We start from the raw sequence: 13,569 nt of genomic DNA, 5'->3' as shown, positions 1-13,569 counted from the left end.
CTATCAGAAAAAGAAATTAGGGACTTCCCTGGTGGTGCAGTGGTTAAGACTCCGTGGTCCCAATGCAGGGGGCCTGGGGTCGATCCCTGGCCATGGAACTAGATCCCACATGCATGCTGCAACTAAGAGTTCGTGTGCCACAACTAAGGAGCCTGTGTGCCGCAACTAAGGAGCCCACGAGCCGCAACTAAGACCCAGCGCAACCAAATAAATAAAGAGAAATTAAGAAAACCATTGCACTTGTAATAACATTGAAAATAATAAAATACCTAGGAATAAATTTAACCAAGGAGGTAAAAGACCTGTATGCTGAAAACTATAAGATGCTGCTGAAAGAAATAGAAAAAAATACAAATAAATGAGAAGATATTTCATGCTCATCGACTGGAAGAATTAATATTGTTAAAATACCCATAACTGCGCAAAGCAATCTACAGATTCAATGCAATAATAAAAAAAATCCCAACGGCATTTTTCACAGAAAAAGAACAAACAATCCTAAAATTTGTGTGGAACCACAGAAGACCCCGAATAGCCAAAGCAATCTTGAGAAAGAAGAACAAAGCTGAAGGCATCACACTTCCTGATTTCAAACTGTATTACAAAGCTAAAGTAATCAGAACAGTATGGTATTGGCACAAAAAACACACACAGATGAATGGAATATTACTTAGCCATTAAAAAGAAGGAAACCCTGTCATTGAGACAATACAGATGGACCTTGAGGGCATGATGCTAAATAAGTCAGATAGAGAAAGACAAACACCATATGATCTCACTTATATGTGGACTCTTATTAAAAAAAAAAAAAAAGAACAAAATAAAAACAACATCAAACTCACAGACACAGAAAATAGATTTGATGGTTGCCAGAAATGGGGGGTGGGGAGGGATGAAATGGTTAAGGTGGTCAAAAGGTACAAACTTCTAGTTATAAAATAAATAATTCCTGTAGATGTGATATATAGTATGGTGACTATATTATATTGCATATTTGAACATTGCTGTGGTTGACATCACAGTGACTGAATGATCAAAGTTAATATCATCAATTACACAATGATATCATGTGCTTCCTGATTTGATTCACTGAGAAGAAAACATTACTTTTGTGGTATTCCTGACAACCTTAATCTATTCATGAAGAAACATCAAACTCAAATTTAAGAACCTTCTATGAAACAACTCCTCTGTACTCTTAAAGAAACGTCAATATGATGAAAGACAAAGGCTGGAGAAGTGTTCCAAATTAAAGGAGAATAAAGAGACATGGCAACTAAATGCAATGCATAATTATATATTGGATCCTGAATCACTGCAGAAAAAAAATGTTATAAAGGACATAATTGACACAATTAGTGAAATGTGATTATTAACTGTGTATTAGATAATAGTATTGTAGTGATGTTAAGATCCTGAAGAAAGTGTCCTGGTTCATAGGAAATACATGCTGAAATATTTCTGAGTCACTGGTTAAAATGTCTATAACTTTTTATCAAAAAACTGAGAAAAAAAATGTCTCTGTGTGTTCAAGAGAAAGAAAGCAGGCAGGAAGGGAGGTAGAGAACGAAATGTGGCAGAAATCAACATTTGATGAATCTGGGTGAAAGGTATATAATGCTTCTGTAAAATCTTGCAATCTTCTTTAGGTTATCACCCACCATGCATAAAAATAAATAATAAATATATGATATGCTTTGGGAAAATATTAAACCAAGTTTTTGCAATAAATTAATTTACTTTGGTAGTAAAAACTTATTTAGACTAATGTTTAAATAAGAATAAATTTCTTTAGCACCAAATAACCACAGGGAAAATAGGACCAAAATCATACTGAAAGGTAAGAAAAACTGTATTGGAGGAATTAAAACACTGTTCTACTGGAAAACATAGTAGAACATATTTGTAAAGACTGTTGTGATTTTAATCTCTAAGAGTTTAGGACTATGACTTAGATGTGCTTAAATATAAATGACAAATAAAAACTATGCAAAAGATCTTGGTAAATGTCAAGGGAGTATACAAATTATAATGTAATAATAGTTGATCATAGAAACAATGTTTTTCATACACATACACAACAAACTTTTTAAGAAAAAATTTGGCATTTACTACATTTTGGAATGTCTTTCTTGGGTGAAAATGAAAAGGATAGACAAATAATAATTTCCTCACATATTTGTTACCAAATAAGAGGGCAGATGCTGCTCTTAGCATTTAAAATTTTTCTAAGGAAAATTTAAGTCATACATTTTTTAGAAATTCAGGCAGTTGGTTACTTCTTTTTCATAATATAGAAAATGGACTGATAGTTTCAAGGCACATGGGAGGAACAAAGCATACTCATGGCCAAAAGAAGCTTACAGTCTGGTGGAGGAACAAACATGTATGCATATATGCCTAGTTTAAATATTAGAATGTGATAAAACTCTTAAGGTGCTACTAAGCTTTACAAAAGGGAAAAGAAAAGTAAAATTAATCTCAACTACAGGAGAATTAAGGCAACTCTTATTTAATGAGGGAGTATTTCAAATCTTGAGTAAAGTCTGAAAGGATGAATGGCATTTGGCAAGTAAAAGGCTAGTGGGCAGGTAGTTTTTGCCACTTAGAGCAAACACCTAGGACAAGCACCAAGAGTAAAGTGGAGGATGGAGAAATTGGGGGAAGTTATCAGATGCTGTAGTTAAAGAAATGAATATTTCAGGAGTGTAACTAGAGATAAGACTAGAAAAACAGGTTATACTAGATCATGGTGGGTCTTAAATATTATTTAAGAATTTTGGATTCTGTAATGTAGGAAATAAGTGCACAGTTGGCCCTCCCTATTTGCGGATGGAGAACCCGCAGATACACAGGGCAGACTGCACTATACTATTTTACATAAGGGAACTGAGCCTCTGTGCATTTTGGTATCTGTGGGGTGGGGGTCTGGAAGCAATCCCCCACAGATACCATGAGACGACTACATCTCAAAGAAAAATCTGAGTAGAGGAATAACAATCCTGAGGATATCATATTACTGTATGCAAGAGAAAGTAAGTCTTAATTTTATCCTAGGTCACAAATTAGTGACAATGGAGTTAGACATTGAAAAAATTTATTGAATATTTACTTTATATATGTCAAGCATTTAACTCACAAAACTCTATGAAGTAGGTACTTTTCATCACGCCATTTTTTTAGATGAGGACACTGAGGACATAGGTTCAGTAATATGCCCCAATTCATGTAACTAGTAAGTGAAGGAGTAAGGATTTGAGTTCTATAACCACAACTTGATGCATTACCCTTACTGGATTTAAGAATCACTTGAATCTAGCCTCTTTCTCCTTAGACAATCTATTCTGTATTCCACTGGTAGTTAAACTTCTGAAAATACTATTTTCATAAACTACCTTGCTGAAGATGTTAACATTTCTCTCAACACACTTTACCAACCTACACTATTTTCTGTAACAGATTTATTTTACTAATTTTATTTAGATTAACACAAATTTACATGATCTTAGCACAACCAACTATCCATAGGGAGAAATGGCCCAGAATCATATTGAAAGGTAACTAAGATCATACCAGGGTTAAAATATTCTGAACACCATCTACAGACAACCGGAGCATAAACCCCTTCAATGTTCCTTCATGAACATCATGCAGAACTTTTGTCCTGGGGATGTGAAATTTGTAGAGGGAGGATATAAAAGCATGTTTTTTTGTAATGCCAAAATGTAATGTAATTTCCCTAACCCTCCAATTGAAACTAGTTTACCTCACAATTTAAAACCTTTGAGGAGCACAACATTTTTAGATAAAATAAAAGTTAAAATTATATTTCCAGATTACTACATAAACTTTATCAGCCCTAATGTCTTATCTCATAAAGTATGTAATGTAAAATATACATGCTTATCTAGAGTGAACATTCCATCTAAAGTAGAAATTAATGAAATGTTCCAGACAAGTCAATTTTTTTTTTTAAACAATCAAACAGTATTTAAGTTAGAGGCAAAGTGGCAACAGGTATAAGTATTGCAGCCAATTATTGCCCACATACAAATATTAGCTATGTCACCTACTAGCTGTGTAACACTGGACAGATTACTTACTCTCTCTAAGGCTTAGCTTCTTCAATAACAGTATCTGGTCTTTCACAAGATTAAATGAGATAATATATGTAAAGTGCTTAACACAGCAACTGGCACATAGTGGGCACTCAGTAAGGACTAACTCTCTTCAGTTTAGCCAATGAGTACAGCCTAGCCTAATACTATATACCAGAAAAATTCCAAATAGATCTGGGAACTAGATGTAAAAATCAAAGTTAAACAATTACTAGAAGAAAATAAGGCTGAATTTCTTAGTTCTTTTAAAACCTGGGTGTGGGGAAACTTTTCTAATAATGATCCAAAATCCAGAAGCACAATACAAACAAAAACAAAAACAAAACAAAAATTTGACTACATGAAAATATGGACCTTTGTATGATAAAAATCATCATCATATGCAAAGTCCAGAGTCAAACTGCAGAATCCATTAAAATACTATTAGGACTATTAACTGAGTTCAGCAAGGCTTGCAGGATATAAAATCAATATACAAAAATCAAGTGTATTTCTATACACTAGCAATAAATATATAAAATGGAATTTAAAGATTCCATTTACAATAACATCAAAAGAATAAAATGCTTAGGAGTATGTTTGACAAAAGGACTTACAAGACTTACATACTGAAAACTAAAAAATACTGTTAAAAGAAATTTTAAAAGAATTGAATAACTAGAAAGACATCCCATGTTCATGGATCAAAATACTTAATATTGGTAAGATATAAAACTCTCCAATTAATCTACATTTTTTTTTCAAAATCCCAGCTGGTTTTTTTTGCAGAAATCAACAAGTTGATCCTGAAATTCATATGGAAATAGCAAAGGACCCAGAATTAGCCAAACAAAGTTGGAAGAAGCCAGAAGAGCCAAAGTTAGAGGCATCATATTTCAGTATTCAACGCAGTATGCTACTGGGATAACAAAAGACATATAGCCAATAAGCACAAAAGACAAATAACAAACTGACAAAAAATATAGTTGCAATTTATATCACAGACAAAGGGCAAATCTCCTTAATATATAAGGAACTCTTAAAAACCAAGGGAAAAAAAAAAGACTAACAACCTGATAGAAAAATGGTGGGAAAAACACTGAAGGCTTAGGCTTTCCTTGAGCTTAGAGACTTAAAGAAGCATACTCTCTTTCTTAGTAGCTTAGAAGAAGCAAGACACCACTGAGTTCTACAACTCCAATAAAATGAATATGAGCATGGATAAGAACCTCAAGTCTCAGATGAGATCACAGATTTGGCTGCTACCTTGATTCCAGCCTTGTGAGACATAGAGCAGAAATGTCTAGACTCCTAAAATTCCAGGGAATCTGTGAGATAATAAATGGGTAATGTTTTAAGCTGCTAAAATTGTGGTAATGTGTTACACAGTAATAGAAAATTAATACTTGTATGTGTGTGCATATATATACTTATTTCCTGGTTCTGAAAGAGCCTAAAAGCATTGCTACACCTCAGGAACAATGACAACCTAGTAGCAAACAGCATATCAAGTACCCAGATTTTGATTTCTAAATAATTCCCATTAAAAGAAACCAGGGACTTCCCTGGTGGCACAGTGGTTAAGACTACATGCTCCCAATGCAGGGGGCCTGGGTTCAATCCTTGGTCAGGGAACTACATCCCACATGCACGCCACAACTAAGAGTTCGCATGCCACAACTAAGGAGCTGGTGGGTCGCAACTAAGGAGCCCCCCTGCCGCAAGTAAGACCCGGCGTAACCAAATAAATAAATAAATATTAAAAAAAAAGAAAAAGAAAAGAAACCAAAACTTCTTGAGTGAAATAACTGATTCCTGATCTGAGGCAAGGAAAGAACAAGGTAAATCTGATAAACAACAGCAAAGAAATAAAAGCAAATACCAAAACAAACAAAAGAACCAGGGTGAATGATACCTTTCTATGACAGAAAGCAGGGAAATGCTCAAAGATGAATGAGGTTATGTCTAAAAGAAACAGGACCCAGCTTAAAGTGTCTTCTGTGATTAAAATTTGGGAAATTTGAGCATGTCTTCACAAAATGATGGTATTGCATTATGATATATTAAAAATTTTTATGAGTCCATACGATACTCAAAAGAAAAGAGAAATTCTGAGTGTGTAAAGGGAAGAAAAGTCAAAGCTCATCTTCCCAGAAACATATCAGCTAATAAATGTTGAAGAAATGACAGAATTAGAAAATTACCAGTTTGCAACTAACAATGTACTCACCAGTTTAGTCAAAGATCATAATGGATGCTAAAATATTAGATTAAAAAAAAAGACTGCTAGAGAAGAAGCCACAGCCTCAACTATCACCCCATGATTTACTAATTTACAATAGGAAAAATGTATCTTTACATTGGAGAGATCTGGTGGATACCACATCTTAACCAAGTGATCAAACATGGCATAACCAACAGTGAAACATAAGTGGGATGCAATTAGAAGTACGAAATATCACATATGTAATATTCCCACCAAGATTTAACCTAAATCTAATCATGAAGAAATAACTTAAAAATTGTGGAATGTAGCACAAGCTTAAGTTCCTCAAAAAGGATCAATCTCATAAAAAACAAAAGATAGGGAATACTCTAGATTAAAATAATACACATAGCTAGCAATCAGGTGTAACACATGTTATCTGTTTGGATCCTACGTTAAAAGAAAACAAAATAAACTGAAATAAAAGATAATTTTAGGACAATAGGGAAAATATAAGTATGGGCTGTATATTAATGATATTACTGTTATACTGCTTTTTTAAAAAAAATTAATTAATTTATTTTATTTTTGGCTGTGTTGGGTCTTCGTTGCTCTGCGTGCGTTTTTCTCTAGCTGCGGCGAGCGGGGGCTACTCTTCGTTGTGGTGCACGGGCTTCTCATTGCGGTGGCTTCTCTTGTGGCAGAGCACGGGCTCTAGGCGCACAGCCTTCAGTAGTTGAGGCACGCAGGCTCAGTAGTTGTGGCTCGTGGGCACTAGAGCACAGGCTCAGTAGTTGTGGCGCACAGGCTTAGTTGCTCCGCAGCATGTGGGATCTTCCCGGACCAGGGGTCAAACCCGTGTCCCCTGGCAGGCGGATTCCTAACCACTGCACACCAGGGAAGTCCTACTTATTTTCTTAGATATGATAATGGTATTAAGATTAGGTAGGAGAGTATCCTAGTTCTAAGGTGATAACTTCTGAAATGCATAGGGGTGAATTTGGGAAATTCAGTCTGCAACTTACTTTCAAAATTTTCACCGGACAAAAATCTTTTCCCCTGCAAAAATGTAAATGTGTGTATAGAGAGAATTAAAGCAAATGTGGCAAAATGTTGATAAATTTAGGTAGGGTATATGGGTGTTAATTTTGCCAGAGATTTGAGTATTTTCAAACAAACAAACAAAAAAACAAACAAAAACATTGTGAAAAAAATAAAACAGTTTAATCTGGGAAGGTAGTCCCATTGTATGCATATGCAAGATTTACTGATCTAGGGCTTAAGGGAGGTGAATTAGGTAATTTCTAAGATATGTTCAGGTTGGAAAGTGCTAACACTGTTTTTACAGAGAAAACATGACTACATGTCTATTAAAAAGTATTTTAAAGAAGTATTATTTCACTTCCCAAATTTCTAGTTTACAATAATACCATCATTACTATAGCAATTATGATGTCATTTGTAATTTCTACACTTTAAGATATGTTAATTCCCAATTTTCATCACAAAATTGTATTTTCCTAATCTCTTCCTTGAACTCTGATAGTATTTACAGTTTGAGACACACATTTCCTAAGGGAAGGCTATATCATTTTCCACTCTCAATAACAGAATAGAGGGATATCTCAGAACTTGAGGTAACAGATCTCCTGCAAAGTTTTCCTGGTAAAATATATATAACATAAAATTTCCCATTTTAACCAATCTTAAGTGTGCAGCTCAGTGGTATTAAGTACATTCACACTGTTGTACAACCATCACTACCATCCATTTAGAGAACACTTCATCTTGTAAGACTGAAACTCTGTATCCTTATTAATACAATAACTGCCACCAGCCCCTGGCAACCACCATTCTCCATTCTCTCTCCATGCATTTGACTGCTCTAGGTACCTCTTATAAGTGGAATCAAACAGTATTTGTCTTTTTCTGACTGGTTCATTTCACTTAGCATAATATTTTCAAGGTTCATCCATATTGTAGGAGATGTCCAAATTCCTTCTTTTTTAAGGCTGAATAATATTCCATTGTATGAATGGGATATAATTTTTTGAAGTATCTTAAATCTTGTTATTTATTAAAATATATTAAATCTTGTTATTAAAAGTCCATCAGGCCTGTATTAAAGAACAGTCAAGTGAGAAATAGTAATTGCTAATGAAGCCACTTTATTATCACTAGAGGGAGCTAGAGCAACAGAGCTGCTGCCAGATACAAACACATTTTCCTTAGCCGTAAGACTGGACATAACCAAGCTTCTATAAAAAATAGAACGGAATGTAAATGTGGTTATAGATTCCCTCCCAATGCTTCTCTATTTCTAAGTGGCAAACTGAACTTTCATTGAACTTTCATAAATCATGATTTATAATTCCTGACAATATACAGTGATGGCCTGATATGTTCTACTCCACATTAGGAGCCAAATCACATGTGGAAAGTTCTTTAATCATCTCTGTTAATGCAATTTTTATTTTTTATTATTATTTAAAAAATGACTTTTGGGACTTCCCTGGCGGTCCAGTGGTTAAGACTCTGCGCTTCCACTGCAGGGGCCACAGGTTCAATCCCTCGTCGGGGAATTAAAATCCTACATGCCATGGGGCCAAAAATCAAAACAAAACAAAAAGACTTTTATTTTTTTCTAGGAAAAAAAGAGGCAAGAGGCTCTTAGTTTAATCATGATGGGTGACTGCAGAGAAAAGAGTATAGAAAACAGGATTTAAAAGACAAATGCAGTGACTTCCCTGGTGGCACAGTGGTTAAGAATCCGCCTTCCACTGCAGGGGACACGGGTTCGATTCCTGGACTGGGAAGATCCCACATGCTGCGGAGCAACTAAGCCCATGTGCCACAACTACTGAGCCTACAAGCCACAACTACTGAGCCTGCGTGCCACAACTACTGAAGCCCATGCGCCTAGAGCCTGTGCTCTGCAACAAGAGAAGCCAGAGCAATGAGAAGCACGTGCACCACAACGAAGAATAGCCCCAACTCACCACAACTAGAGAAAGCCCGCACGCAGCAATGAAGACCCAACGCAGCCAAAAATAAAAAAATTTAAAAAAATAAAAGACAAATACATAAAAAATAATTATAAATGTATGTTTTAGGGCACAAAATGAATAAAGATGTAATTTGTAATATCAATAATATAAAAGGAAGGCATGGAGCTTTACAGGAATAGCATTTTTGTATGTGACTGAAGTTAAGTTGGTATCAATTCAAATTACAGAGTTATATCTTTAGGAAGTTATATGTAATCTCCATGGTAACCACAGATAAAATAGCTATAGAATATACACAAAAGGGAATGAGAAGGGAATCAAACAGGTAACTACAAGAAGATCAGCTAAGTACAAAAGAAGGCAGTAAGGAGGAAATGAGGGACAAAAAGCTATAACACATGGAAAACTAAATGGCAAGCATAAATCCTTTCTTATTAGTAATTACTATAAATGTAAACAGATGAGACTTTCCAGTCAAAAGGTAGAGAGGAGCAAAATGAATACGAAACATGATCTAACTACATACATGCTGTCTACAAGAGATTCACTTTAGATCCAAAGATGGGAACTGGATGAACATGAAAGGATGGAAAAAATATTCCATGCAAATAGTAATCAAAAGAGAGATAAGGAGATTATACTAACATCAGAAAAAGAGACTTTAAGTAAAAAACTGTTACAAGAGACAAACATTATATATTGACAAGAGTCCATTCACCATAAAGCTATAACAATTATAAAAAAATATTCACCAAACATCAGAGGACCCAAAATATATGAAGGAAACACTAACAGAATTTAAGAGAAAAATAGACAGTTGTACAATAAGAGTTGGCAGAACAACCACACAGAAGATCAATAAGTATTAGAACAACATTATAAACCAATCAGATCTAACAGAAATAGAAACAACACTCTACCCAACAACAGCAGATTACATAGTTTTCTCAAGTGCACATGGAACATTCTTTAGGATAGACCATATGTTAGGCTACAAAAGAAGTCAATACATTAAAAAGGATTGAAACCATACAGAATATCTTTTCTGATCACAAAGGAATGAGACTAGACATGAAGGAAAACTGAAAAATTCACTTACGTGTGGAAATTAAACAACATACTCTACTCTTAAGCAACCAATGGGTCAAAAAAAAAAATCAAAAGGGAAACTAGAAAATACTTTGAAATGAATGAAAACAAAAACAGAACAAAACTTATGTGATGCAGTAAAAGCAGTTTTAAGCGGAAAATTTTTATGTGAAAACACATAAATTAAAAGAGAAGAAAGATCCCAAATCAGTAACTAACTGTACAATGAACACTTGGTACAGCCACTGTGGAAAAGTTTGGTGGTTCTTTTAAAAGCTAAATGTATACTTGTGCTTCTCTTCATAATCTAATGAATCTTTTGCCTTTTACTAAAGATTCATCTGGGGAGGGAAAAGCATGACTGCTGCTACAATTTTTTGAGGCCTTGTGGGGATAAACAAAAAAAATTAAAAATAAATAAATAAATAAATAAAAGCTAAATGTAGAATTACCACATGGTCTAGCAATTTCACCCGTAAGTTTACACACAAAGGACTGAAAACAGGAACCTGAACAGATAAATGTATGCCAATGTTCACTGCAGCATTGTTCACAATACCCAAAGGCAGAAACAACCAAAGTGCCCATTAACAGAGGAACAAAATGTGGTATGTACATACAATGGAATGTTACTCAGCCAGAAAAAGGAATGAAGTTCTGATACATGCTACAACATGAATGAAAGTTAAAGAGATGTTAAATAAAATAATCCAGACCAAAACCCACAAATACTGTGTATGCTTCATTAACATGGGGTACCCAGAAGAGGCAAATTATAGAGACTGAAAGTACATTAGACATTATTATGTGCTGTGGAGAGTTTTAGAAGGAGTGGGGAGTTTTTGCTTAATTATTATAGAGTTTCTATTTGAGGTAATGAAAAAATTTTGGAAACAGACAGTGGTAAATGTTGTACAACATTGTGAATATAATTAATGCCACTGAAGTGTAACCTTAAAAATAGCTAAAATGGCAAATTTTATAAGTATTTTACAATTTAAAAAATTAATAATGTAATATACCAAAAACTATTGACTTGTACACTTGAAATAGGTTAAGTGTATGATATGTGAATTACATCTCAATAAAACTATTTATAAAAAAAAAAGAGGATAGGAAACATCTTTTAGGAGACAGGAAACAACTCTTTTGGAGAGTGAGACGCAGAAGAAACAACTAAGATTTACTCTGAGTGCCTACTGTATGCCAGTGGTTTTACATATATCATCACACTTGGGTAGTGTGGATGCGATACCAGAATTCATACTTTAGAAACAAAACAATTCAGTTTGAGATGACGAAAAAGTTCTGGAGGTGGACAGTGGTGATGTCTGCACAACAAGGTAATGTACTTAATGCTACCGAATGGTGCACTTAAAATGATTAAAATAGTAAATTTTATGCCATGTATATTTAACCACAATAGAGTTAATTAATTAAAAAATTTAAAACACGAAGCTACTCTTGTTTTAAAAAATGTTACTCGGGACACTGGTCCTGGCAATGATTTTTTTGGATATGATACCAAAAGCAAAGGCATCAAAAGCAAAGATAAGCAAACTAAAAAGCTTCTGCACAGCACAGGAAACCATCAACAAAACGAAAAGGAAACCTACTTAACGGGAGAAAATATCTGCAAATTATATCTGACAAGGGGTTAATATCCAAAATTTATAAAGGACTCATACAACTCAAGAGCCAAAAACCCAAACAGTCTGATTAAAAAATGGGCAGATGCTCTAAATAGACATTTTTCCAAAGAAGACATACAGAAGACCAACAGGTACATGAAAATATGTTCAATATCACTAATTATCAGGGAAATGCAAATCAAAACCACAATGAGCTATCACCTCACACCTGTCAGAATGGCTATTATCAAAAAGACAAGAAATAACAAGTGTTGGTGAGGCTGTGGAGAAAAGGGAACCCTTGTGCACTGCTGGTGGGGATGTAAATTGGCACAGCCACTATGGAAAAGCAGTATGGAGGTTCCCCAAAAATTAAAACTAGAACTACCATAGGATCTAACAATTCCACTTCTGGGTATTTATCTGAAGAAAACAAAAACACTACCTTCAAAAGATATCTGCACCTTCATGTTCACTGCAGCGTTATTTACAATAGCCAAGATAGGGAAACAACCTAAGTGTCCATTGAGAGATGAATGGATAAAGAAAATGCTATATATGTAAGTATATACACACAAACACACATACACAAATACACTAATGGACTATTATTCAGTCATAAAAAGAATGAAATCTTGCCATTTGCGACAATATAGACGGACCTTGAGGGCACTACGCTAAGTGAAGTAAGTCAGACAGAGAAAGACAAATACGGAATGATCTCGCCTGTATGTGGAACAAACAAATGAGGGACTTCCCTGGTGGTCCAGTGGTTAAGAATCCGCCTTCCAATGCAGGAGACGCAGGTTCGATCCCTGGTCGGGGAACTAAGATCCCACATGCTGCGGGGTAACTAAGCCCACGCGCCACAACTAGAGAGAAGCCTGCATGCCGCAATGAAGAGCCCACATGCGGCAACGAAAGATCCTGCATGCCACAACAAAGATCCCTCATGTTGCAACTAAGACCTGATGCAGCCAAAAATAAGTAAGTAAATATTAAACAAATAAACAAAAAGCAAAGAACAAACAAATGCACACCCCCCCTGCCACACACACACACACACACCGGCAACCAAGCTCACAGATACAGAGAACAGACTAGTGGTCACCAGAGGCAAGAGGTACAAAATGGGTGAATGGAGTCAAAAGCTACAAACTTCCAGTTATAAAAGAAGTTAAGTCATGGTAATATAATATATAGCATGGTAACTATAGTTAATAATACTGTATTGCATATATGAAAGTTGCTAAGAGAGTATATTGCAAAAGTTATCATCACAAGAAAAAAAGTTTTGTAACTATGCATACTGACATAGTTTAACTAGACTTATTGTGGTGATTATTTTGCAATATTCACAAATACCTAATCATTATGCTGTACATCTGAAGCCACTATAATTTTGTATGTTAATTATACTGCAATAAATAAATAAATAAATAAATAAATAAATACTTCACTCAAGTTATTTTCATCATTTTCTTAGTGATTGAGATAAAAGCAGATAAACTGAAATTTTCACCTTGTTTTGTTAAAAA

The 13,569-nt window shown here is 34.7% G+C and overlaps 1 protein-coding gene and 1 pseudogene across 10 annotated transcripts in view; one reads left to right on the top strand and one right to left on the bottom strand.

The window, feature by feature from the left end:
* The window catches only part of ASH1L (ASH1 like histone lysine methyltransferase), a 208,041-nt gene that overhangs the window by 89,730 nt on the left and 104,742 nt on the right, over positions 1-13,569 (bottom strand). The gene's annotated exons all lie outside the window — the stretch shown is intronic.
* Positions 10,687-10,795, top strand: LOC133089341 (U5 spliceosomal RNA; annotated as a pseudogene).

The sequence above is a fragment of the Eubalaena glacialis genome, chromosome 3, assembly GCF_028564815.1.
Source record: "Eubalaena glacialis isolate mEubGla1 chromosome 3, mEubGla1.1.hap2.+ XY, whole genome shotgun sequence".
NCBI lineage: Eukaryota > Metazoa > Chordata > Mammalia > Artiodactyla > Balaenidae > Eubalaena > Eubalaena glacialis.
The sequence above is the reverse complement of the archived record's forward strand: the minus strand, read 5'-3'. Positions and strand labels throughout refer to the sequence as shown.